Below are 7,883 nucleotides of genomic sequence, written 5' to 3'. Positions count from 1 at the left end.
TCTCAAGTTGCAGGGGAGGCTGAGATAAGGAGGATCATGGTTTCAGGTCAGCCCAGGCAAAAAAAGTTCATGAGATCCTATCTAAACAGAAAAATGACTGAGTGAAGTGGCACATGCCTGTCATCCCAGCTATGGCAGGAAGCATAAAATAGGAAGGTTGTGGTCCATGCCAGTTTGGCCAAATTGTGAGACCTTATCTCTAATATAATAATCAGCACAAAAAGTGCTGGAGACATGGCTCAAGTAGTAGAGCACCTGCCTAACAAACACAAAGCCCTGAGTTCAAATTCCAGTACTGCAAAAATTTTTTTCCAAGACTAGAAGTATAGAATACCTGTAAATCCAGGTGTGGTGGTAAGCACCTGAATTTTCAGGTACTTGGGAGGCTGAGGATAGATAGAGGCCAGGAGTTTGAGGCCAGACTGGAGTATAGTTAGATTTCTCCAACAACAAAAAAAATAATAGTCCAGTGCACTGGACCTGCGGGGGGAGCTGCACTCACTCCTGCAGCTGCTCTGGGATCTGAAGGAGCTGAAGGCGAAACGCGCGGCACTGAACACCAGAGTGGAGGAAGAATGGCGCTCACTTGCCAAGGCCCGCTATGCCATGGGTGCAAAGTCGGGAGGACCCCAGCAGTATCCCTCCCCCGTGGAGCCCCAGATCTGCGTGTGCGCCAGCGAGGCCCAGGATGGAATCCAGACGTTCGGGTTGTCAGAGCTGACGCCCAGACCCCAGAGGAGATGGGGGTCCCGTGAGGCAATTCTATGCAGGTGCAATGACCCCATGATGGCCTCAAAGCTAGAGTCCTCCGCAGTCCCACAGGACCCCCTGAACTGGTTTGGAATCCTGGTTCCTCACAGTCTGCGGCAGGCCCAAGCCGGCTTCAGAGATGGCCTGCAGCTGGCAGCAGGTATAGCCAGCCTCCAGACCCTCATTGACTGGGGTCGAAGCTCGCTCTGGGGGCTCCAGGAGAAATTTAAGTGGCTTGAGCCTGGGGCTGCCTGATCCATATCCACATATGAGGGCACCGATACATCTGTTCTCAAATGTGACAGCCTTATACCAGGACATCTTCCTTCACAAATAGCCCCTTAGTCTACTCCTGGCCCATCTAATGCTTCTCCTTAAAATGTTCTTGGTCCGCATGTTTCTGGCTCTTTGAGGTGTGAAGTTTGAAGAGGTAAACTGAGTGACGTTGAAAGTCCATTTTCTCATAGGACCCTATCCCTAGGGACAGGTGCAGGGCTGTTCATGTTAATGAACAATTGAAAAAACTCTTATTGGTCAACTATGGTGGTGCTCCTGAATGGTGAATACTGCATGAATAGCGGCAGGAAAAGAGGTAGTGCTTTAGAGTCATCAGATCCTTTAAACTAATGTGGATAGAAGAAAAGGCCATGCTGAAAGATCAGGATGATTTTAATCAATAAAAGTACACTTAGTTGGGTGTGGTGGTTCATGCCTGTAGTCCCAGCAATCTTGGAAGGTAAAGCAGGAGGATAACTTGAGAGAGGGAGAACTTGGGGCATGGGGGACCTCAAGCTCTCTACTTGGAGACCAGCCTGGGCAACATAGTGAGACCCTGTCTAAAAAAAAAAAAAAGACAAAACCAAGAAAACAAAATGAACAAAAAATAAAACAAAATTAAAAAAAAAAAACAAAACTACCACTAACAAAACACCTGAGTAGATGGCAACCCTCAGGTCTAAGCCAGGAAGTAAAAAATTTGACCTGGGTTTTCAAGGGATGTCTAAGAAGGGACCTTCCAGGGTTCAAAAACCTGCCTTTATTACACCAGAGGTGAAGCTCATCCTCTTCATTTGTTGAAGGACTAGTTGTATTCTTGTTCTAGGAACTCTGTCCTTATTTCACTTTTCTACTGGGTTATTGTTGCCTTGTTAGCAATTTCTGGGGGCTCTTTCTGTTTTGTGGAATGTAATCTTTTGTTTATGTGATATATTTCTTCCCAGTTTGCCTTTTAATGGTGTTTTTTTCAACGTTTTTGTTATAAAATAAAAACAATTACATTGAGCTGAAGAAAAAGTCCATGTAATCTCCACTTTCTCTGTTTGAACACGGCTGCTACATGAGTAAGCGAGCATAGGCTAGCTAATGGAAGAAGTGAGACTTTATGGCCTCGTCTATTTTCATGTCTTTAAAAAAAGAAACATTACATTCTGCAACGGAGAGAAAATGTGTGAAACCTCCCTGAGTCTGGCTTATTTCATTTAATATAATGATCTCCAGTTCCAACCATTTTCCTGAAAATAACAAAATTTTCTTTTTCTTTATGGCTAAATAATACTCCACTGTATAAACATACCACATTTTCTTTATCTACTCATCCATTGATGGGCAACTAGGCTGATTCCATAACTTGGCTATTGTGAATAGTGTCACAGTAAAAATGGGTATGCTGGTATTGTGTGCTAACAGTTATTCCTTTGGATATATGCCCAGGAGTGGTATAATGGTATAATACGGTAGTACTGTTTTTAATTTTTAGAGGAATCTCCATACTGACTTTCATAATGGCTAGAATAATTTAAATTCTCTCCAAAAGTGTAATAAGGGTTCCTCCTCCTCTCCCCATCATCCTTGGCAGCATTTGTTGCTATTTGTTTTCTTCCTGATAGCCATTCTGAATCAGGTGACATAGAATCTCAAAGTAGCTATCATTTACATTTTCTTGATGGCCAAGGCTGTTGAACAATTTTATGTATCTATTGCCATCTTTACTTCCTCTTTTGAGAACTGTCACTTCAATTCACTTGCCCATTTATTGATTGAACCCAGTGAATTGTTTGTTCCCTTGGTGTTTAATTTTTGGAGCTCTTGATATATTCTAAATATTAATATCTTGTAGGCTTTCTATTCGTTTTTGGTAATTGTTTCCTTTGATGTACATAAGTTGTTTTTAATTTGATGCAATACTATTTGTCAATTCTTGCACTTTTTTACAGAGCTGTTGGAGTCCTATTCAGAAAGACATTGCCTATATCTATACCTTGAAGTGTTTTCTTATATTTTCTTCTAGTAATTTCAAAGTTTTGGCTATTATATCAAGGTCACTGATTTATTTTGAATTGATTTTTGTACAGAGTGAAAGATAAGGATCTAGTTTTAGTCTTCCATATGTGGATAGTCACTTTTCCCAACACTATTTGTTGAAGGGGCTCTCTTCTCTCCAATGTATGTTTTTGGTAGTTTGTCAAGAATTGGATGGATGTAACTGAGTGCTTTTATTTCTGGTTCCTCTATTCTCTTCCATTGGTCTATGTGTCTGTTTTGTACCGAAGCTGTGCTGTTTTTGTTACTATGGCTCTGCATATAACTTAAAGTTAGGTAATGTGATACTTCCAGCATTGTTCTTTTTGCTCAGATTGCTTTAGTTATTTGAGGTCTTTTATACTTCTACGAATTTTATGGGTTTTTTTCTATTTTGTGAAGACTGTCACTTGAATTTTGATGAGAATTGCATTGAATCTGTAGATCGCTTTTGGCAATATATCCATTTTCACAATGTTATTTCTACTGAATATGGGAGTTGTTTTCATCTTCTAGTGTCTTTCCTCGGTGTTTATAGTTTTCCCTATAAAGGTCTTCCAACCTACTTGGTTGTGTTTATTCCTAGGTATTTAATTGTTTTAGGCTATTATGAATGGGATTGCTATCCTCATTTGCTTCTCAGCCTGTTTGTTATTGATGTACAGAAAAGCTACTGACTTTTGAATGTTGATTTCATATCCTATTATTTTGTTAAATGAGTTTAATCAGATCAAAGAGAATTTTTGGTGGAATCTTTAGGATTTTTAAAGTATAGGATAATATCATCTAAAAATAGGACTGATGTGATCTCTTTCTTTCCTATTTCATTCTTTTTATTCTTGTCTCTTGCCTTATTGCTCTGGCTAAGAATTCATGTACTATATTGAATAAGAGGGGAGAGAGTGGGCGCCTTTATCTTGTTCCTAACTAGAGGAAATGGTTTCACTTTTTCCCCACACTTAGTAGGATGTTGAATATAGACTTTTTATACATATCCTTTATTATGTTGAGATATGATTCCTCTATTTCTAGTTTCTTTGGGCTTTTATCATGAGGTGATATTGAAGTATCTCTAAGGCTTTTTCTGCATCTATTGAGATGATCATGTGTCCTTTATTCTATTTTTATATTTTATTAAATTTATTGACTTACATATGCTAAACCATGTATTATCTTTTTTATGTGTTATTGAATTTGTTTGAAAGTATTTTATGAGGATTTTTGTACCTATGTTCATCAAGGAAATTGCTCTATAGGTTTATTTTTGAAGTGTCCTTATCTACTTTTGATATCAGGGTAATACTGTCTTCATAGAATGAGTTTGATAGTATTCCTTCCCTTTCTATTTTATAGAATAATGTTATAAGCATTAGCACTAGTTCTTCTTTAAAGTTCTGATACAATTCACCACAGAATCCATCCAGTCCTGGACTTTTCTTTGTTGGAAGACCTTATCACTAGTTCATTCTCATTGCCCATTATAGAACTGTTTGGGTTGTTCATATTCTCCTGGTTTCATTTAAGTAGGTCATATCTGGTGTCTAGAAATCTATCCATTGCTTCTTGATTTTCTAATTTAACAGAATATCACCTTTCAAAATATTCCTTAATTATTCTGAATTTCAGTGGTATCTGTTGTAATATTCCCAGTTTCTTGTCTAATTTTATTGATTTGGCGTTGAGAGGGTAGCTATTTTTTCTTTCTGAAGTTCAAACAAGTTAGACCATAAAGGGCTGCTTGTAGGCTAAGCTCTGTTGAGCCTTTCTTGTTGGGCTGAATTCCTGTCAGTGTTTTTCCATACGCAGGCCCGCTAATACCTGAAATGCAAGAGTATCCCTCAAACTGCTCCTGCCAGCTAAGCCTGAGGAACCATCAGATGCCATCTCACACCAGAGGTACTCTTCTTGTGTGTGTTTGCTATGGAAAATTACAAGAAACAGATGCTTTCCACCAAATCTCTCCTGCTCTCTGAGAGTATACAAAGCAGTCAAACCAAAGAAGTCTGCTTTGACTGGGAAGGGCACTGGGCTCTGTTGATCCTGTGTGTCCTGTTCTCACAGTTCTCTAATACTCCTGCTAGTATTCACAAACAACTGGCTTCTCTCCTTTTACCAGAGTTTGGGCTGAAGTTCTGCCAGTATGTTCACTCTCAGGTTCTATCTGGGATAAGGCTTGCACTTCCCAAGCCTTATCACAGATAGATATGATCTGTATTCATATATTTGACCTCAAATCACATCCAGTTTTTCACATCCAGTGTATCCACAGTGATTCTAGGGTGGTTGCTTATTTAGCCAGTGGAGAGAGGGAGGTCTTTGGGGATCAGAGGTATAAAATTCAGGGTCTTCTATGCATCCTGGCTGAAATGTTTGACAGTGAGTCCCCTTCTAAGATGATTCCCCTCCATGGTGCCAGTAAGCAAGCTAGAAAGTACAGGGCACCCCTTCTCTAGCATCTGCTTGTTGTGCACTATACAAATCTACCATCATAGACTTTATTTTTGCTAAGTACCAGCTTATATACCTGTAGAGCTCTTTGAGGCTTTACTTTTCTCTTTTGCTTGCAGCCCTGTTATGGCAGGGGATTCTTCCCCTTTCTTATCATTTTGCTTACTGCTTAAGGAATGTTGTTTCTTTTGTAAATGTAAAGTTCAGTATTTCTGAATTTCATCTGGTGTCTACTGGATTTCACTTGGTGTTTACTATCTGCTGTTTATTGTTGCCCTCTCTTGCATTTTCATGCCACCTATCTGTCCCTGAAGCCATGCACCATATGTTTTGTTTCAAATTCATGAAGACACAGAAAAATGCTGGGTGTCTCTAATATACCATATTCTCTGTCCTTTCCTAGTAGCAATTTTTAAGAAGAATTTATGTCATGAAGAATTTATACAGTAACCATGGTAGGGAAACAACAAAATTGTTTTTATATGTCTGGTTCTAAGAAAACACTTACTGTGTAGTAAGAGAGAGCAAGTCTAATGTGAAAGAGTTATTTATTGGGAAATATTTTGATAAAGGAAGTAAGCTTAGAGAACCTAAAGAGTATGACTGATTAATATGACACTTGAACTATTTTCCCAATATATTTATGACTCCAATTGTTTTGTGTTAGAAGTTGTTTAAAAAGAAAACCAACATTGCACAATTTGTGAATATTTAAATAATTTTATTCTGTCGATTATGTTTTTGATATTTTATGATGAAAAGAAAGATAGTAATTTACATGTTTGTCAACATAGAAAGTCATTCCAGACTTTATACACACACTTTAAAATTGTTTGAGACATAATATTTGTATATCTTTATGAGGTAAATTATAATAATTCAATACATTATACAACATTTAATGATAAAAACGGAGTAATAGGCACTTCAAACACCATCAAACATTAGTTGTTATATGTGTTGGGAATTTAATATTCTTCCAGTTATTTTGAAATAGATCATAATTATTTTAAGCAATAGTTACTACACTGTGCTATAGCAAACCAGAACTAATTCCTCCTCTCTCACTTTGGTGTCTCTTGGGTAGCTTTTAGTCTCTGGTAAATACTATTCCATTCTTCTATAAGTTTAACATGTTAATATTTGACCTCTGAGTGAGTTCATATGGTATTTGTCTTTCTGTGCATGGTTAATTTTTGTTGACATAATGAGCTCCTTTTCCATTCATGTTACTGCGAATAATACAATTTCATTCTTTTATGGCTGAATAATGTTTCACTTTGATATATAACACATTTTCTTTATCCATTCTTCTGTAGATAGTCACCTTGTTTGATTCTATAGCTTAGCTATTGTGAAATAGTGCTGCAGTAAACATGGGGAGGCATTCTTAATTTTGTGCATGCATACATTCAGACACATGAAACCTTACAACTATATGTGCAATTACTTAGTTGAAACTTTGTATTTCTTTAACTTAGAGATACCAAAATATTATTTTGGCTTAGAGGAGGTTGAGTATGGAACAAAGGGCCTAGTGCTTAGGCATCTTTGATGGTCTCTATAGGGAATTAGATGACAACTGAATCTCATGTTTCATGCACTCATATTGAGATAAACAATGAAAAGCATCTGCTCTAAACCAACCTCACAGTGCTTACACAACTATCAGGGATCTGCTTTTGTTAATAATTATTCAGAACCAAATTCACATGACCCTCAAGATAGAGTGATTGCATTAGTGCCCTCATTCTTTAGTCTTTCTTATAGCCATCACCATCATAAACCGAGGACTTTGCAGGTCCTCTTTTGCTCCTTTTAGCAGGAGTTAGGGAATATCTCTTAACCTCTTGATTCTGGGCTTATCTTTGTTGCTTGATTTAGCCAATGGGTGTCAACCCTGGAGGGTTTGAAAGGGTTTATGCTTTTTGTTTTGCTTCTGCTGCTTGTCCCTGTCCCCTCAGTATGTCGGAGCTAGCTTGCTAGAAGATAAGTGATCTATGGTCCAATTATCTCAGTAGGCAGCCATACAACTGCCAACAATGGGAGTGGTGAAGTCAATAAGGAAAGAATCAAAGAACCACATGGCTGAACACAGCCTAAATCTCTAAGTGATAAATTTAAAAACGGCATTTTATTTCAAGCCATTGAGATAATAAGGTAAGGGGCATTTTATTATATAGCATCATTGTAACACCAGTTAACTGATCTTTTCTTAAGCATGCCCTTCTTTGATTGGCAATACATTGAAATGACCTCACTAGGAGACAGAAGAACATGTAGGTGCTAGTTTTTGTCTTGGTATGAAGCATGCAATCAATCCATCTTTTGGTAAATTAATAAATTTAAATTATGAGAACTTATTAATATAATATGAATATATTATG

The 7,883-nt window shown here is 37.7% G+C and overlaps 1 pseudogene; it reads left to right on the top strand.

Moving 5' to 3' along the window:
* Positions 1-606: 606 nt before the first annotated feature.
* On the top strand, positions 607-1,005 carry LOC141419876 (coiled-coil domain-containing protein 115 pseudogene; annotated as a pseudogene).
* The last annotated feature ends 6,878 nt before the right edge of the window (positions 1,006-7,883 follow it).

This window comes from Castor canadensis, chromosome X, assembly GCF_047511655.1.
Source record: "Castor canadensis chromosome X, mCasCan1.hap1v2, whole genome shotgun sequence".
NCBI lineage: Eukaryota > Metazoa > Chordata > Mammalia > Rodentia > Castoridae > Castor > Castor canadensis.
This window is presented reverse-complemented; position numbering and strand designations above follow the sequence as displayed.